At 29.5% G+C, this 18,315-nt stretch overlaps 1 long non-coding RNA gene across 1 annotated transcript in view; it reads right to left on the reverse strand.

Moving 5' to 3' along the window:
- The window catches only part of LOC145269451 (uncharacterized), a 62,807-nt gene extending 47,398 nt beyond the window's left edge, over positions 1-15,409 (reverse strand). The window contains exon 1 of the long non-coding RNA XR_013865214.1: positions 15,297-15,409. This is a non-coding gene — a long non-coding RNA (uncharacterized LOC145269451). The remainder of the gene's footprint in view (positions 1-15,296) is intronic.
- Positions 15,410-18,315: the final 2,906 nt, after the last annotated feature.

Consider the following 18,315-nt stretch of genomic DNA (forward strand, 5'->3'; position numbering starts at 1 on the left):
AAGAAATAAAGAAGCAAATAAAAGAGAAATAAAGATGAAAATAAAAAGAAATAAAGATGCAAATAATGGTGGAAATAAATGTGCAAATAAAGATGCAAATAAAAATGCAAATAAAGATGCAAATAAAGGTGCAAATAAAGATGCAAATAAAAAAAATAAAGATGAAAATAAAAAGAAATAAATATGCAAATAAAGGTGCAAATAAAAATGCAGATAAAAACGAAATAAAGATGAAAATAAAAAGAAATAAAAATGCAAATAAAGATGCAAATACAGATGCAAATAAATATGCAAAAAAAAATGAAAATAAAGTTGAAAATAAAAAGAAATAAAGATGAAAATAAAAAGAAATAAAGATGCAAATAATGATGCAAATAAAAATGCAAATAAAAATGCAAATAAAGATGCAAATAAAAATGCAAATAAAGATTAAAAAAAAAAAGAAATAAAGATGAAAATAAAAAGAAATATAGATGCAAATAATGATGCAAATAAAGATGCAAATAAAAATGCAAATAAATATGCAAATAAATGTGCAAATAAAAAAGAAATAAAGATGCAAATAATGATGCAAATAAAGATGCAAATAAAGATGCAAATAAAGGTGCAAATAAAGATGCAAATAAAAAAGAAATAAAGATGCAAATAAAGGTGCAACTAAAGATGCAAATAAAAAAGAAATAAAGATGCAAATAATGATGCAAACAAAGATGCAAATAAAGATGCAAATAAAGGTGCAAATAAAGATGTAAATAAAAAAGAAATAAAGAAACAAATAAAAAAGAAATAAAAATGCAAATAAAGATGTAAATAAAGATGCAAATAAAAATGCAAATAAAGATGAAAATAAAAAGAAATAAAGATGAAAATAAAAAGAAATAAAGATGCAAATAATGATGCAAATAAATATGCAAATAAAAATGCAAATAAATATGCAAATAAAGGTGCACATAAAAAAGAAATAAAGAAGCACATAAAAAAGAAATAAAGATGCAAATAAAGGTGCAAATAAATGTGCAAATAAAGATGCAAATAAAAATGCAAATAAAGATGCAAATAAAGGTGCAAATAAAGATGCAAATAAAAAAAATAAAGATGAAAATAAAAAGAAATAAAGATGCAAATAATGATGCAAATAAAGATGCAAATAAAAAAGAAATAAAGATGCAAATAAAGGTGCAAATAAAGATGCAAATAAAAAAGAAATAAATATGCAAATAAAGGTGCAAATAAAGTGCAAATAAAGATGCAAATAAAAATGCAAATAAAGATGCAAATAAAGGTGCAAATAAAGATGCAAATAAATAAGAAATAAAGAAGAAAATAAAAAGAAATAAAAATGCAAATAAAGATGTAAATAAAGATGCAAATAAAAATGCAAACAAAGATTCAAATAAAAAGAAATAAAGATGAAAATAAAAAGAAATAAAGATGCAAATAATGATGCAAATAAAGATGCAAATAAAAATGCAAATAAATATGCAAATAAAGGTGCAAATAAAAAAGAAATAAAGATGCAAATAAAGATGCAAATAAAGTGCAAATAAAGATGCAAATAAAGATGCAAATAAAGGTGCAAAAAAGATACAAATAAAAAAGAAATTAAGATGCAAATAAAGGTGCAAATAAAGATGCAAATAAAAAAGAAATAAAGATGCAAATAAAGGTGCAAATAAAGATGCAAATAAAAAAGAAATAAAGAAGCAAATAAAAAAGAAATAAATATGAAAATAAAAAGAAATAAAGATCCAAATAAAGATGCAAATAAAGATGCAAATAAAGATGTAAATAAATGTGCAAATAAAGGTGCAAATAAAGATACAAATAAAAAAGAAATAAAGATGCAAATAAAGGTGCAAATAAAGATGCAAATATAAAAGAAATAAAGATGCAAATAAAGGTGCAAATAAAGTGCAAATAAAGATGCAAATAAAAATGCAAATAAAGATGCAAATAAAGGTGCAAATAAAGATGCAAATAAAAAAGAAATAAAGATTAAAATAAAAAGAAATAAAAATGCAAATAAAGATGCAAATAAATATGCAAATTAAAATGCAAATAAAGATGAAAATAAAAAGAAATAAAGATGAAAATAAAAAGAAATAAAGATGCAAATAATGATGCAAATAAAGATGCAAATAAAAATGCAAATAAAGATGCAAATAAAAATGCAAATAATAATGCAAATAAAAATGCAAATAAAGATGAAAATAAAAAGAAATAAAGATGAAAATAAAAAGAAATAAAGATGCAAATAATGATGCAAATAAAAATGCAAATAAAAATGCAAATAAAGATGCAAATAAAAATGCAAATAAAGATGAAAATAAAAAGAAATAAAGATGAAAATAAAAAGAAATAAAGATGCAAATAATGATGCAAATAAATATGCAAATAAAAATGCAAATAAATATGCAAATAAAGGTGCAAATAAAAAAGAAATAAAGATGCAAATGAAGATGCAAATAAAGATGCAAATAAAGATGCAAATAAAGATGTAAATAAAGATGCAAATAAAGGTGCAAATAAAGATACAAATAAAAAAGAAATAAAGATGCAAATAAAGGTGCAAATAAAGATGCAAATAAAAAAGTAATAAAGATGCAAATAAAAAAGAAATAAATATGAAAATAAAAAGAAATAATGATGCAAATAAAGTGCAAATAAAGGTGCAAATAAAGATGCAAATAAAAAAGAAATAAAGATGCAAATAAAAAAGAAATTAAGATGCAAATAAAGGTGCAAATAAAGATACAAATAAAAAAGAAATAAAGATGCAAATAAAGGTGCAAATAAAGATGCAAATAAAAAAGAAATAAAGAAGCAAATAAAAAAGAAATAAATATGAAAATAAAAAGAAATAAAGAAGCAAATAAAAAAGAAATAAAGATGAAAATAAAAGAAATAAAAATGCAAATAAAGTGCAAATAAAGATGCAAATAAAAATGCAAATAAAGAAGCAAATAAAGGTGCAAATAAAGATGCAAATAAAAAAGAAATAAAGATGCAAATAAAAAAGAAATTAAGATGCAAATAAAGGTGCAAATAAAGATACAAATAAAAAAGAAATAAAGATGCAAATAAAGGTGCAAATAAAGATGCAAATAAAAAAGAAATAAAGAAGCAAATAAAAAAGAAATAAATATGAAAATAAAAAGAAATAAAGAAGCAAATAAAAAAGAAATAAAGATTAAAATAAAAAGAAATAATAATGCAAATAAAGTGCAAATAAAGATGCAAATAAAAATGCAAATAAAGATGCAAATAAAGGTGCAAATAAAGATGCAAATAAAAAAGAAATAAAGATGAAAATAAAAAGAAATAAAAATGCAAATAAAGATGCAAATAAAGATGCAAATAAAAATGCAAATAAAGATGAAAATTAAAAGAAATAAAGATGAAAATAAAAAGAAATAAAGATGCAAATAATGATGCAAATAAAGATGCAAATAAAAATGCCAATAAAGATGCAAATATAAATGCAAATAAAGATGCAAATAAAAAAAATAAAGATGAAAATAAAAAGAAATAAAGATGCAAATAATGATGCAAATAAAGATGCAAATAAAAATGCAAATAAATATTCAAATAAAGGTGCAAATAAAAAAGAAATAAAGATGCAAATAAAGATGCAAATGAAGATGCAAATAAAGATGCAAATAAAGGTGCAAATAAAGATGCAAATAAAAAAGAAATAAAGATGCAAATAAAGGTGCAAATAAAGATGCAAATAAAAAAGAAATAAAGATGCAAATAAAGGTGCAAATAAAGATGCAAATAAAAAAGAAATAAAGATGCAAATAAAGGTGCAAATAAAGGTGCAAATAAAATTTAAAAAATAAAAAAGAGAAAAATGAGAATGGAAAAAGGGGGGAAAAGTCAGCAAAAATTAAGTTTACACAAAAAAACGAAACAAACATAATAGTGCTTGTTAGGAAAAAAAATAAAACAAAAAATAAAGAAAACTCTGCAAATATACGTACTTATAACGGAAACAAAATATCGGACATAAAAAATCGTGTAACTGGATCAAGTAGTTTTAGTTTTATAATTAAACTTATTTCAAGCGAATTTGAGTTTTTCCAATGCACATTTCCCAATGTTAATAATGGCGGTGTTTGTTAAAAAAGAGTCGACAGATTGATTTTTAAATACATCGCCTTAAGCATATACAACAATACTTAATTGTCGTGTTGAAAATATATCCAAAAATTACGAAAATTCATCGAACGGAAAATTATTTATAGTTAAAAGTAATTTTTACGGAAAATTGAGGGAAATTGCATTTTCTCTAGATGTAAACACATTGAAGATTGCGAATGCAGGGGACAGACTTATCTCCCTTTTCGACACTTTAATGGCGAGCATTTTTAAGAGCATTTTACTAAAAACACAGTTGTTTTACTCGATGAATTTTCGTAATTTTGTTAAATATTTCTATTTTCGACAATTAAGTAAGAACGGTTGTTTTTGCCTGTAACCACATATTTAAAAAAATCAGTATTTCGACTCTTTCCTAATAAGGACCATAACGGTTTTATAAAATCACACAAGTTTGAATAATTGGAAGTTATCTTTCTTGTTCCGTTAAACCAGGTATGGGCAAACATTCCAGTGCAAGGGCCACATTAAAAACATTCAAATTTTACTGGACCACATAGCATATTTTCCAATATAATTGATATCTAAAATAGACAAAATAAAAGCATGTCAAAGAAAAAATGCAATTCATTTTCACATTACTGAATATAAAATCCTTTTGGGCATTCAATATTCAGTACTTGGAGAGCCACATGAATTCCTTTGGCGGGCCACATGCGGCCCACGGGCCGTAGTTTGCCCACCCCTGCGTTAGACTGTTTTCAAAATTGCGTCGCGAGATTGTCGCTCGTAGTTTATCCATAAAATTTTCATTTTCTTATTTAAATATAAAAGTACTTGATCAATTTACGTGATGTCTTGTATATCATACAGAATTTTCTTTATTCTTGATTTTTCATGGGGGGGGCGAGGTTAATTAAAAGAAATGTGGGAAAGAAAATGCAAAGGGAAAAACATAAAAGAGGGAGAAGCATGTTTTCTAGTAAAAGAAACATTTCTGTTTAATAACATTTTTTTACCATGTTCAGTCGAGAAGAGGAGGAATAAGTGTAAAGTCTGGGTGTGATTAATCTGTCCGCGGAAGGGATATGCGTGAATCTGTAGTTCTTGAAATGCTCAGGAGAGAATAACGTAAATGGTAAAAGGAAGAAAGGGGATAGAAAGAAAATGAAAGAAAGAAAAGGGAAGAAAACGTGTAAAACACACAAATGGTGAATAAAAAAAAAAGGGGGGAAATGATTAAGGTGAAAAAAAGGAAGTTTTGAAAAGAAAAAAAAATGATAAAGAAAACATTGAGAAGAATAAAGGAAATAAAAAAATGGAAATAAAAGAAATAAATTATGGAAAGTATTGATTCGTAAAATAAGAGATGATGAAAAAGTTGATAGAAAAACAGAAATGGGGAAATAGAGAGAAAAGATGAAAAACGAAAATGGTGAATAAAGAAATTAGAAAAAAAAATCCGGAAAACTCTGAAAAAAATTGAAGGAAAAAGAGGGAATCAACAATCAAAAAGCAAAACAGAGAAATTGAAAGAAAAGGAAAATTGTTGAAAATATTGAATTGAAAAACAAAAACAAAAAAGAAAGAAAAAATATAATAGAAAGGATAAATGAATAGCAAAAATTAATGATCAAAAAAGAACAAATAAAACATAAAAGTGAAAAAGAAAAGAAGCATAAATAAACACAGACTAAAAAAGAAAATGAACAAAAGAAGAAATATTTGGAAAAGAAAGAGAGAGAAAATCCAAGAGATAATTGGAAGTATAATAAAATGAATAAAATGGCTGAAAAATAACAACAAAATAAAAAAAAATATATGAAAATATAAGAAATCGTGATAACGGATAAAGAAATTGCTCCCTCAAAAAATCACATCTAAATAATTGGTAAAAAAACACTTCAGTTCATGCCTAACTTGTCCACCAAGTGTTCATCATAAATAGCCAACAGTCTTTATTTTAAGGCCGTTCAATGATACGCAGAACCACTTTGATCATAATTTCATAAGTAGGAGGTGTGATCCTGACTGGAATTCACACTCATCGTACCTTAACCTCCCGAATTTTTATCTGCGATGTTATCTGAAAGATAATATATATCAGAATGATTTCGAGATTATCCCTAAGCTAAATATGATCATCACCGTGAAAATCAGAGCAGTGCCAAGGTCTTTCTTAGCGTCAAAGTTATCGTATCCAGGTGTGCTGAAATTTGGTGGATAAGTCAAACTGAAGTTTATTTGTGTTAAAATGGTTGGATTGCTAAAATGGCTTGTGAATTTTATAAACGATTCCACTGGTGGCATTTTTAGGAGGTCACACTGTAGCAAAAACTATTTAAGTAGTAAGTTTAAAATAGCTTCTACACGAGATTAAAAGCCGTGCGTTTATACGAAGAAAGTAGATGTTTTCAAAGTAAGAGTTTCTGAGACGAGAAAAGAATGAATAAAAAAAAGAGAAAAAAATGAAAATGAAGGCAGAGAGACAAGAGAATCGTATCGCATATCAAGCATTCATTCCTAACCATCTGACATTTATGAAAAAAAATGGTTGGAAGCTCAGGTTGCATATGAGCGCCACCTACTGGAGAAAAATAGAAATAGAAGGGGAGGTTTGAGAAGATAGTAAAACGAATAATACCTGTAAGGTAATTGGAGATTCTAGTTTATCGTTTCTTATATATTATAACTACCCGTTCCGGTGATAATGACGACGTTTGTCCAAGGAGAAAGTTACTAATACAGGATTAGGCATAAATATCTACCGTGTGTTACTGAATATATATACCTATAAAGTTTAGTATTTTTTTTTTTTGCTCTGACATTGATATTAAAAACCTACTTTCCTATTTCAAAAATTATTAAAGCGAATTTCTTAATATACTCAGTTATGAATATGCGAGCGATTATATGAAGGTTAACTATTTTGCATATTCCTTTAAAAACGAGCGTTAATTACTTATTCATTTTATGATTTCTTGTTAGGTAATTAGTTCCATTTCACTATTACGCTGAATTTTATTTATGCATAGTTTCTACATTCTGTATAATTGCGAAATATTTAAGAAAAAAAGATATATATATATATATATATATATATATATATATATACATAACTACTTCATTTACTTACATAAAATGAATATACGAAAGTATAAATTTATGCGTAAACTTAAAAAGTATTTACTTCAAAAGTGCTCAATACGTATGTAGAGCTAGTTAGTAAGTTATAAAAGTAGGACTCTTCAGCCTGAAGAGTCCTAGAGTGGATGAAACGCGGAATATTCAGTGTAGCTTAATCGCCATATATATTTTATAACTTACTATATATATATATATATATATATATATATATATATATATATATATATATATATATACATATATATATATATATATATATATATATATATATATATATATATATATATATAAGTTTCCATTATTCGGCAGAATACTCCAAAGCTGGTAGCTAGGTGCTCCTTAATCCACGGATATATATATATATATATATATAGACTTATATGTAATATACTGAGTTCGTTTAATTCAGTAAATTTTCATATGGCAATAGGTTTTAAGCCAAAAATGGTTGACTTAAGGATTAAGCTACAAAATTATCACATTTCATAATTGAGCATTAATATACTGTGTGTGCAAAATCAAGACTTTTTCTTTTTTGTTTTTGTAAATGGTTTAGGGCTCCCCGTAGAAACTTCACATAACTCTGTTCTTGAATAAGGATACGAAAATTAGGCGATACATTAATATTTAAATGGGCTTTTCGGTAACCACAACCAAGGTATGTTTCTCGCATGTTTTCCCGTTAGATCCCCCCCTTTTTTCTTTCTATTCAAAAAATGCTACATTGCCAAAAGTGTGTTTATTCATAAAGTCTGAAGAAATGCTGATTTCTGAAAATTTTCAAACGATACAATGCTTGAAATTGTCGAACTGGACATTGAAACAATTGTAATGTAAAATGAAATACACTTTTTGTTGCTATCAACACCATGTCTTGAAGTCTTGATTTTGCACACACAGTATATATATATATATATATATATATATATATATATATATATATATATATATTCCTCATATTTTCACATGTTTTTAACTGACATGAACACATTTTTAGCACCTTATGCCTAACCATCATAAGGTGCTGTTTCATTTAATGCGAATTTTAGCTAATTTGCTCATCCCTTTCTTTCTTCTGTCGGTGTGGGTGCGAAAACTCTCTATCAAGCTCCTTTCTAAATATTTGGTCTACAGAGTTTGAATTTGATATTTGTACCTGAGGCACACTTTTCAGTTGGTTTTTAGCTAGTAAAGTAGCTGTTAAGGGATCAAAATTAAAATTTAAAAAAAAATTGGCCTGGCGTAAATTTTCTACGCACGTTTTTTCTTTTTTTTTTTTTTTTTTTGTTTTGTTTTTTTGGCGCATGCATTAATCAAAAGCCATAGATTAAACTGTTATTTATTATTATTATTATTTCTTTTTTTTTGCAGTTTTTTTATGTGTATGGATTTAGGTTATACGTTAACGGATAAGACTGGAAAGTTATATATTCTGGTTTTGATTTAACTTATGGAACACAGATCATTTGTTGTTGTTTTTTTTTTTTTGGGGGGGGGGGTCTGAAATCATTACTATATATAAGGTGCAATATAATAATCGATAGAGAATTGACTCTATAAATATACATATGAAATCGGCACGAATAAAAATATAATATTTGAGCGTAGTTTTCGACTGGGCAACGCCGGGCTACCTGCTAGTATATATATATATAGAGAGAAATAAACGGTAAGATGGTCAACATCTTCATATTTGGAATGCAGTCATTTGTCATTTATTTGTATATGCTCTGTAGTTACACTGAGCTTCTCTAATATAACTGATTAACATACTTCCCCATTAATATATATATATATATATATATATATATATATATATATATATATATATATATATATATATATATATATATATAAAATTAATATACGAAAGTATAAATTTATGCGTAAACTTTAAGTATTTACTTCAAAAGTGCTCAATACGTAGGTAGAGCTAGTTAGTAAGTTATAAAATATATATGGCAGTTAAGCCATATATATTTTATAACTTACTATATATATATATATATATATATATATATATATAGTAAGTTATAAAATATATATTAACTGCCATATATATTTTATAACTTACTAGCTCTACCTACGTATTGAGCACTTTTGAAGTAAATACTTAAAGTTTACGCATAAATTTATACTTTCGTATATTAATTTTTGTGAGCAAATGAAGTAGTTATATATATATATATATATATATATATATATATATATATATATATATATATATATATATATAATGGGTTAAGAAATTCCAACGAAAGAAAGATGCATACTTAAATAAGGGGGTGGTCACCAACAATGTGTATTTTTTAACATTATTTTATTATTCCGTGTCTTGGTTTTTCATTGAGAATTATGTTTAGATCATTGTAATAATGTTTTTAAATCATTGAAATCGTTTTTAACGCGTTTCAGACGTTCTGTGAAGCGTCCTCTTCAGAAATTATTTAAAATGCTTACAATATATTCAAAATATGTTGGAGATGTAAAAATAGCATTTTCGTAGTTCATTTGAAATGTTTCCAAGCGGTGGGAACGTGTAAGTGTCTACTATCATTGGAATGTTCAATTTTTATTACTGTTTTATTGGGCTGTGGTCACTCCTGTCTTGTGTTTCTCTCTCTCACTCTCTCTTTCTGCTTGTGTTTTTTCTTTTCCTTTAGGGTAGGGTGTGTGTGTGTGTTTTCTTTTATTGGTTGGAAGAATGTGTGTACTGTTTTATAGTATTATGAAGTTATTTGCTTCCCTAGAAAGGTAACTGTGATCCAAGGTCGTTACTAATGTGTACGTGTGAGGAGGAGGGGAACCAGCTCCTCTGAAATAAGGGTAGGGGTGTTTTTATTCAATTTTGATATTTATTTTTTGGATTCTTAGATTTTAGTATTGTGATTTTTCGTTTCAATCTTAGACTGTTCGGGTATTCTTTATATTACGTTTGTTTAGATAGAGGGGTGTATTTATAAACATGTATAGGGGATTTTTTAATGTTTCTATTTATTTATCTCCCCATGTGGGTATGGCTAGACCCAGGATCGGTTCCTAGTGTGGGGAAGATTTCGTTCCCCAGAGGGGAGGGGCCAATTGGAGGGGTATAGGTATGGGAGTGGGGATGATAGAAGGGATAATAGTTGTCTCAGTTATGAGAGATTTCTCCTCCACTGACTGAAGGGGGAGCGAGATGTTGGAACAGATATTATACTATGGTTCTAGGTGTTTCCTAGTGTTGTTGGTTTCGAGGTTAAGTAGGGTTGGTATTGTTCAGTGTGTTGTATTAGAGATAGGGGTGTTATGTCTGTGTGTGGTGGTATGCGCGCGTGTGTGTTTTAATGTGTCGGTTCTGATTTATGTGTGGGTGTGTATATGTATATGGATGTTCATGCGAGTGTGCCTTGCATTTCATGTTTTTGTGTGTTGAAATTAGGCTCTGCATAGTTCAGGAGTGAATCTTGTTATGAAGTTTTTTTTCCTGTGTAAGTAAATAAAAATAATTGTCTGCTGGAAGATTGGCATTATTTTGAAGCTGTTTCCACTGCATGTGTGTACGTGTTTTGAAACATAGAGGTGTCTGTTATATGCAATTTTGATGTTGCTCTTATGTAAGGCCACTCTATTGCTGAAATTTTTGGTGGCGCCTATGTAGGATTTGTTGCATGGTGTGCATCTTAGTGCATATACTACATTTCTGGAGTTGCAGTTTAGATCCTTTTTTATTTTGAATGTTTGTGCTGGCTTTTTGAATGTGTATGTGGTTCCTTCTATTATTATGTCATATACTGCACATCGCGGTTTATTGCATTTTGTAAATCCTTTTGTAGTGTGTGGAACGAGTTTTGAGGAAATTAGGATTTATTTTAAGTTTTGGGGTTGGCGTTTGCTTTTTATTATTTTTGTTGTTTTAAGTATGTTGTTTAGTTTGTCGTTCTGATTGAGGAGGATAAGGTTTTTTGTTATCTGTGTGAATAGTTCTGGGTTGTTTGTGTTGTGTGTAGAGACGTATGCTAAAATTTGTTCTTTGTTGTGTTCTTTTGGGATTCTTAGTTGGTCTATTGGAATTTTTTCAGCCAGTTCAATACCTTTCTGTATTAGTTGTAGTGGATATCCTCTTTTCCGCAGGGTTATTTGCAGTTCATTGAGTCTAGTCGAATGGAGGTGTCTGTCTGTTACTATGGTGCAGACTCTACGTGCTAGGGAGTAGGTATTGATTTTAGACAGTTTTTAGGATGGTGGCTTTTGAAGTGGAGGTATTGTTGAGTGTCTGTGGGTTTGTGGTAGATGTCTGTAATTATGCTGTTGTTTTGTATTGTTACTAGGATGTTTAGGAAAGGTAGATCTTAGGGGCTTTGTTCTAGTGTGAAGTTTACTTTTGGGTGTAGATTTTGTAGCAAAGTGTGGAATTCTTTGATATCCCCCCATGAGGTTCTCCAGAGGATAAAGCAGTCGTCTAGGTATCTTTTCCAATATTTTATGAAGAGTGTTTTTATATTGTGCCCGTACTTTTGCTCTATCCTTTCATAAAGGGTCTCTTCTAGGAAGGCGAGTGTAAGGGTGGCATATGTCGGTGCCATTTTAGTACCCATTGCTGTGCCTAGTTTTTGGATGTAGTTGTCATTATTAAATTGGAAGGAGTTGTTATTGAGGATTATGTCGATGCTATCAATCACGAATTGTTTATTGAATCTGGGATGTAAAGTCTGTGTATGTTTGTCAATCCAATATGCGATAGCTTCTTTTCCTAGATTGTGTGGGATATTGTTATATAGGCTGCTAACATCGAATGTGGCTAGTATTGTCCCATCGTCTACTGTTTGTGGTAGGGAGCTAAGGAAGTGTGTGTCACCTCTTAAAAAACTTCTGACTAAATTGGTGAAGGGATGTAATAGTATATATATTAGGTTGCTTGTTGGGCATGATGGTCCTGCTACTATGGGTCTGAATGTGAGGTCGTTGGGGTTTGGGGTGCTTATGTAGTCCAACTTTTGTATGTTGATGGCATGTCTTACCTATATATATATGTTTTTATTATTTAAACCTCAGAAGTATTTGCTTAAATCAAGACACGATTGTTTCTATAAACGGGGTGAACAAATTATTCAGCCTATATCATCAGACAATTTAAGCCAAAATAAATTATGAGAAAAAGGAAAGAAAATCTTCAACTGTTTGTTTGGGTTTGAAACCGACGGTACCAATGTTGTGCTCATCTTCTGTACTATATATATTATTTTATTCAATTTAGGTAAACACAATTACTACATGTCTTTACAATAACATTACTGTTCCAATCTTCTGTACTATATATATTTATGTATATATATATATATATATATATATATATATATATATATATATATGTATATATATGTGTGTGTATAAATATGTGTGTATATATGTATATATATGTATACATATGTATATGCATATATATGTATATATGTATATATATGTATGTATGCATGTATATATATGTATGTATGTATGTATATGCTAAAATTCTGACTGACAAACAATATGGATTTAGACAAGCCCGTTCCACAGCAGACATCCTAACTGTAATCTCTGACCGTATATACCATTCACTGGACAAAGCGGGGGAGGGCAGAGCGGTAGCTCTAGATATATCTAAGGCTTTTGACAGGGTATGGCATGAGGGTCTCCTCAGGAAAATTAGATCATACGATATCACTGGTAGAATACTTAACATAATTAAATCCTTCTTAGATAAGAGAAAAATCCAGGTTGTCCTCGACGGTCGTACATCTAAACAATATGATATAAATGCGGGGGTGCCCCAGGGTTCTATCCTTGGACCTCTATTGTTCCTGATATTCATAAATGACCTCCCCGACAAAATTGCCTCTGAGATGGGTATATCTGCTGATGACACTACACTCTATGGCAGGCACGACAGGAAAACGAATGAACACATTTCTAAAGAAATGGCAGAAACACTAGAGGAAGACCTCCAATCTGTGGTGGAATGGGGACAAAAGTGGTTGGTCGCGTTCAATGCTGCCAAAACTAAACTAGTTTCATTCAATAATTACAAGAAACCCTCTCTACCACCTATAGCAATGGCCAACGATTCTTTATCTGAGAGTACATCTTTCAAACTCCTTGGTCTAACGTTCACAGGAAACATGAGTTGGAACAATTACATTGAAGGCATTGCCAGGGCCGCTGCAAGAAAGGTAGGTTCTCTCTACCGTGCTAGACAACTACTAACACCCGAAAATATCTTGTACCTCTATAAGGCCACCATTCGCCCATGTATGGAGTATTGCTGTCACATCTGGGCTGGTGCATCTGCTACTAGTCTCTCGCTCCTTGACGACGTTCAAAAGAGAGTCGCAAACCTGATAGGCCCTGAACTGGCATCTAAGCTTCAGCCTCTGTCCCTTCGACGAAATGTTGCATCCCTCTTCCTTTTCTACAAGTATTTTAGTGATGAATCCTCTGACGAACTGCAATCACTTGTGCCCCCACGACGTGAGCACCCTCGACAAACCCGACAGGCTGCTAAATCCCACCCCCACACTGTAGAGATCCTTAGATGTAAAAGATCTTTTTACTCCAATAGTTTCTTCCCCAGAACTGCTAGACTCTGGAATTCCATTCCAGGTCCCTGCTTCCCCAACAGTACTGACGTGCAGAAGTTCAAGTGTAACGTGAACCGACATCTTGCTGCCCAAATCCCTACATAGTACCCCTGTAGTTGTTGCCCCTGATAGTAGCCCCCTACACGAAAGTGGCAATTTGCCTTGTTTGGGGTGAAAATGTAATAATATATATATATATATATATATATATATATATATATATAAATAAACATCACGTTGTTAATTTTTTTATTTATCGTAATAATCGAGCACTCTACTGGAATTCTTTCCTACAAACCTAACACACACACACACACACACACACACAAACACACACACACACACACACACTAAATTCGTACTTTTTTAGTCCTGTTCACCCCAAACAAAATACTTGCCACTTGAACGTAAGGGACTAATATTTGGGACAATGTTTAGAGGAGACGAGTGATGTATCGGTTCACAATACATTTAAACTCCTACAAATCAGTACATTCAGGAAAGTAGGTAACAGGTAGCGCATTCTTAAATCTAAGAAAATCTAAAGAAAGCTTTCTGGTATTTAGAAATCTTAAAAGTGAAGGGTTGCGATTTTGTTGCTAAACGGCTTTATCGGGTTTATGTACATCGAGGGGTTGCAGGTGAAATTAATTCATCAGAACACATTCCATTAAATACTTGTAAACAGGCACAGGAATGCAATATTGTGGCGATGGGATAGAGGTTCGAGTTTAGTTGACAGTGGACCAATTAGATTGGGGATTCTTCTTTGTGTTCTGAGGGAGAGACTAGTGGTGGATGGCAACAATACTTCATACAAGGCCGAATGGTGGCTTTGTAGAGATACAGGATACTCTTAGGTTGGAGTAATTTACTAGCATGATAAAGGGAACCCATCTTCTTTGCAGCAGCTTTCGCAATGTCCTCAATGTATTTGTTCATGTTTTTGTGAATGTTAAGCCAAGGAGTTTGAAGGAAGAATCTTGAGTTAGGGTGTTATTAGTCAGAGTTATCAGTGATTGCGAAGGCTTCTTATAGCTGTTAAAGGAAACCAGCTTCGACTTAGTAGCATTAAATGCTACCATCCATTTACAACCCCATTCCACTACAGACGGAAGGTCGTTTTCTGCCATTCTCTTCATATATGTGTACATCCGTTCTTTCCTTATACTTATGATAGAGCGTAGTATGATCGTCTAATATACCCGTTTCTGACACAATTTTATCAGAGAGGTTGTTAATGAATATCAGGAAAAATAGATCGACCTGCGAGACACACACGCATTAATATTATGCTGTTTGAATGTACGGTTATCAAGGACAACTTTGATTTCCTCTTGTCCAAGAAGAATCTAATTTTATTTAGTATATTGTAGACTTATCACTGGAAAATTCACAATGCAAAAAAAGAATACAACTATACCAATATCGGAATATAAATTAAGGCCTTACCTTGAATCACAAAAAAGGGAAATAATCACCTGTTTACCGTGTAACTGTTGCGGAGATTAAAAACAGAACTTATTAAAATGATGGCTTTCCAAAAGGCCATACTTGCTCATAACTATAAAGGCAGGTAATTCACGTATTATTTCGCTAATACACACACACACACACACACACACACACACACACATATATATATATATATATATATATATATATATATATATATATATATATATATATATATATATTAGGAAATTGTTTTCCAGCTCAATACAAAAATCAATCACCAACTTGAAAACAACAAACGACACAATATTTATTTACATAGAGCTGATATATATATATATATATATATATATATATATATATATATATATATATATATATATATATATATATATATAATGTGTGTGTGAGTGTATTTCAACGATTTAAATAACTTTCGGATCATATTTCAAAAACGGTGCAAACACAAAGTTACTAAAATTATTTTACAGCTGTTCCAAGCCGATATTAATTTTTATTTGCAATATAATTGTTTAAATATCGGCTCTCTTCAGAACTTATTTACGTGTGTGCAAAGTAAACAACCGACAAATTATAAATAAATATTAACTTGAGACAGCTGTAAACAACTTTAATATCATTGAGCATGTTCTTCTTAATGGAAATATGATTCGAAAGCAAATGAAACTGTTAGAAACATATACATGCATACATTATATTATATATATATATATATATATATATATATATATATATATATATATATATATATATATTGCCGTTTACATTAAACGCTATTACATTGCAACATTTTTAAAAATTTTAAAATAAATAAAAAATACAATCTTCTTATACAAACGGCTAAAATAATCCACATGAACCTTTTCGAACATGATTGTTAGGAATGAACGTTGTCCACACTACAATTTTCCAGTTTTTTCAACGGCTTTCTTTTTCTTTTTCATTTCGATACTTTTTTGTGACCAAGAGCGGAGGTCAGCTTGAAATATAAAAAATAATAAAAATATTAAATACAAAAGTAACATCGTTTTTCATGCTTAAAAAACCCTCATAACCTTTAAATCCCTATCTAGAAGCATACGTGGACTTTTAACATTATACACACACACACACACACACACACACACATATATATATATATATATATATATATATATATATATATATATATATATATATATATATATATACTAGCAAAAGTACCCGTCATTGACTGCGTTCAAAAACAGCCTACAGAAAATGGAATCTGATTTATGAAAGTATGATAGGTTATGAAAAGGAAGGGTTGTAAAGAGATAACTTCGAATTTGGGGGTATCAAAACCAAAGCAAAATATGATGAAAGTAAAAATAAAATAGATAAACCCCATAATTTATTATACCATGCCTGTTCACACTGAAACACTTTTCACAATATTCTGTGGATCTATATTAAAAAAAAAAAACTTGTTAAACTTTGTGATATATTTCCATTTTTTTTTATATACCATATTTTTTTTATTATACCATATTTCTTCAAACTGAAACATAATTATCAAAGTATACTTACGCAGATACATATGAAAAGTCTTTATTAAAGTTTGTGCCTATTTCCATTCTATGGAGGCCAGGCGCGAACCCAGACCCCACAATTTTATTATACCATCCATATTTAAGTTAAAACATACTTATCAAATTATTATTATTATGTACATCTATATCAAAAACACTTGTAAACGTTTTTTTTTAATTTTTAAATTGTTTATTTCCATACTTTGTGGACCAGGCGCGAACGCAGACCCCACAATTTTAATGCACCACCGTTCTGACAGATCAAACATACCCATTCCTGTGTCTCTGTCTCGATACATCTTCTGTCATTATATGTAATCAGTTTTTTAAAGTAGTCAACCATATAGGAGCCTATTCGTGACCACACATACGCACACACACACACACACACACACACACACACATTCAGCTTTATATTATAGATAGATACATATATATATTATATGGAAAAATGCACGCATGAAAAGTAATATTCTTAAAATTTTATTAAACCTGGAAAAGTAAAGGACAAGAAATTCAACCTGGAAAAGTAAAGAACAAGATATTCTAGTAAAGTAAAAAATAAGAATTTTTTAGACTTAAAATATTGCAGCTAAAAATAAAATTTGAATATTGATAAATATTTTATTTATTATTTGCATATGTTGTTGTTTATTGTTGAGTTAGAAAGGGTGTCAGTCGCTGGATTGAACTTATTTCCCCCCTATTATTTGCATATATTTATGTAGTGAAAATTGTTTGAATAAAATTAATTCATTAGTTAGTTAGTTAGCAGATGGAATTAATAATTTTATAATTTACATAAAAATTAATAATTTTATTATATCATAATTAGGATCATTTAATTTTTTCTAACTCAACAATAAACAACAACATATGCAAATAATAAATAAAATATTTATCAATATTCAAATTTTATTTTATCTGCAATATTTTAAGTCTAAAAAATTCTTATTTTTTACTTTACTAGAATATCTTGTTCTTTACTTTTCCAGGTTGAATTTCTTGTCCTTTACTTTTCCAGGTTTAATAAAATCTTAAGAATATTACTTTTCATGCGCGCATTTTTCCATATAATTCATGATTTTTCCAGGCATTGCTATTGTATTAATATATGAATTTATAATATTTATTAATGATTGTCAAATAAAATTAGCTCTCAAACACACATTTATGCAATATTTATCATTCAATCACAATAGTTCCGAGCCAGGGTCTCTACCGAGACTGCGGTTCATGAATTTGTGATCTGTATAGAGCGTAAACTAACAAAAAAGAAGATGACACTCGGTGTCTTTTTAGATATCGTTGGAGCTTTTGACAACATACCCTTCAGTAGTATGTTCAAGTCGCTACGAGAACTCAATGTGCCACCAGTACTCATCCGATGGATTGAGTATATTTTGAGGCACAGAACAGTTCAAGTAGAACTACTGAGGGCAACT

Source organism: Euprymna scolopes, chromosome 1, assembly GCF_053919585.1.
Source record: "Euprymna scolopes isolate OS-2025 chromosome 1, ASM5391958v1, whole genome shotgun sequence".
NCBI lineage: Eukaryota > Metazoa > Mollusca > Cephalopoda > Sepiida > Sepiolidae > Euprymna > Euprymna scolopes.